Genomic DNA, 227 nt, shown 5'->3' with positions numbered 1-227 from the left:
CGGGGACGGGGACGGCTCACGGGGCAGGCAAACCGTCGAGCGAAATCCCCTGGAAGGCATCCAAGCGATGGGTGCCGGTTAACCGGCCGGCCGTGACGCCTCCTGCTGCAGGCAACCCGTCCGACGGAATGCCGTCGAAGGTAGTGCCGGTGAACCGACCCATGGGGACGGGGACGGGGAAGTCTCACGGGGACGGCAAACCGTCGAGCGAAATCCCCTGGAAGGCA

The sequence above is a fragment of the Triticum dicoccoides genome, chromosome 4A (genome assembly GCF_002162155.2).
Source record: "Triticum dicoccoides isolate Atlit2015 ecotype Zavitan chromosome 4A, WEW_v2.0, whole genome shotgun sequence".
NCBI lineage: Eukaryota > Viridiplantae > Streptophyta > Magnoliopsida > Poales > Poaceae > Triticum > Triticum dicoccoides.
This window is presented reverse-complemented; position numbering follows the sequence as displayed.